This window comes from Temnothorax curvispinosus, unplaced genomic scaffold (genome assembly GCF_003070985.1).
Source record: "Temnothorax curvispinosus isolate PA1 unplaced genomic scaffold, ASM307098v1 QBEX01006657.1, whole genome shotgun sequence".
Taxonomy (NCBI): Eukaryota; Metazoa; Arthropoda; class Insecta; order Hymenoptera; family Formicidae; genus Temnothorax; species Temnothorax curvispinosus.
This window is the reverse complement of record NW_020216437.1, coordinates 2,197,761-2,199,943: the sequence shown is the minus strand read 5'-3', so window position 1 is coordinate 2,199,943 and position 2,183 is coordinate 2,197,761. Positions and strand designations below refer to the sequence as shown.

The 2,183-nt window shown below is 54.5% G+C and overlaps 1 long non-coding RNA gene across 1 annotated transcript; it reads left to right on the top strand.

The window, feature by feature from the left end:
- The first annotated feature begins 223 nt into the window (after nt 1-223).
- Nucleotides 224-2,183, top strand: LOC112456165. Its single transcript, XR_003040925.1, has 3 exons — nt 224-480; nt 1,167-1,855; nt 2,171-2,183. It is a non-coding gene; the product is annotated as an uncharacterized LOC112456165 (long non-coding RNA).

Sequence of the window (2,183 nt, the reverse complement as noted above, 5' to 3'; positions counted from 1 at the left end):
ACTTTCGGAACCAACCAATCACATTTAATTGCTGCCCAGCCGCTCAGCGAGCGGCTGTAGTACCGAATGCGCTCATGCGTTCTCGCGCGTTCCTGCCTTTATTTCGTCTCCCACCCCCCACCACCCCGCGCGCGGTCGCGAAAAGTTTGCGGCGCGACGACGCGAGACGCCGCCAGTGGCGCCGATCGTGGGGCCTTACGTCGCCGCGCCAATGGCAGCCTTGACAAATACATGATGGCCGTTGCCACCGAATAGTGTAACGCGTACATGATACCCGTCGTGTAACTGAAAGGTTTATTATTTTCAGTGGAGTATCGTCGTCGCGCGTGCTCCGTGTGCGTTTGTTTTCCCGACGGCGTGGTCGCGGCGGTACGCGCCCGGGTACGCGGGATCGCGCGCGGCTTAGTCGCGCGCGGGCGCCGAAAGATTCCCAGGAGGAAAACACGGGGTGGCCAGAGCCCCGCGTACGCGGTGCCGTAGGTAATATTGACGATTTTTCGGGGCCGCGACGCCGCGCGCACTTATCCGCGTCCGGCGGCGGGGCCGTGCACGCGCGTCGTCGCGGCGCCGCGCGGCCCGGCACCCCGCCGCGCGCGATTGGCGGCCCCCGGTGGGCCCCGGGGTCGCCGTGTGCTCTCCGAGTGCTCTCTTTTGTTTACGCCTTGTCAGTCGACGGGGCTCCCGGGGGGGCGACCCCTTTCGTTGTGCGCGACTCCGCGCGCCGACCTGCACCCGCGAGTGAGAGCTGTGCCGTGCGTGATTTCCCACGTCCCGCATTGCGTGTGTTGGTGGCACGTAGTACCTCTCGCACACAGGCGCGCGCCTGCCTATAACCTCAAAATATGCTTCCAGCTGGCCCGAATTCTCGCCCGGGCCAACCGAATCGCCATCCCGGAATCCCCCGGTCCACCCGAGAATCACCGTACGGCCCGGGAGTTCGTCGCGGTCACGGGGCACGGTGGGCCACGGCGGGTGCTCGGCCGCTCGGTGACACGTTTACCACCGCGTTTCCCCAGATTCTCTCGCGTATCCCCTCCGAGGCGAGCCCCCGAGATTCCCGCCGATCTGATCGCCCGATCCGCGGAAAGCGTCTAGGCTAGTTGGCGTCTTCGCGCGAACGCTCGATCCGCCGACGGCTAATCGGGGTCTCCGTTTCTTCTTTGCAGGACGGAAGTCGCGGTGGCGAGATCTGCGCCCGTAGAAAGGCTGGCGCGCGGCACAGCGACGACAGAGAGACCTTTTGTCCAGAGAAAAGGATTGCTGCGACGGACATCGCGTGGGTGAAGGCGTAATGTTGTGACATTACACTCTACGCCATTTGACAAGTATTCAAGAATGTCTGTGAGTTACTTCCTGGACCTGGGATAGCGAGTGGAATGTAACACGAGAGAACTGTTTATTCGTAAAGTGATATATATCCTGTTTGACACCGTTCTGCCGAACGTGCATCCCCGAGCCGTGTTGTCATGGACAGGCGTAGCGTCGCTGCACTTATAAATGGATAAGATCTCGTGGCAGACGCGCTTTAAGTATAAGTCAGGATATATCCACGATGCGATTGCGCAATTGTTTTTTAATGGGTAAAATGGTTCGCGAGGGAACTACTTTCTGCGTGCTGCGAAGCAATGCCCGTAACGGCCACGAATGGTTAGCACTGGTGCGAGACTTTTGAAGGCGACGTTAACCGTACACGTGGATACGAGCGCTCCGAGGATATTGAGCACGCTGCTGCCCTGAGCTTCGGAAGGAATACGAAATTGTATGCATGACAGGAACAGGAGAGAACGTAGGCCGCAGACGTGTTGAGTGGCGCCGAAACGCAAATATCGCTCGCTGCAACTGTTAAACAATTTTGGTAAATATCCGTGTGTATTAATAATATATAATTTGCTTGAAAACTAAACGATTCTAGACATTAAATATAAAATATCTTGAATAGTTTTATTGAGGCATATATATATATATTTCAACTATGTTTATGGAATTATTGGTAGTTTTATCTATCTGGGATGTGTCAGTTTTTCGATAAATATAAAATTTTGACGTACAAGTCAAGATTTAATCACTGGCAGTTGTAATTATTCGTACATTATGTTTACAAACTATATATATTGTAATTTCTTGTGAATCTTTTCAAACTGTGAGATGAATGAAATGATATTTTATATAGGAAAGAACAAAAT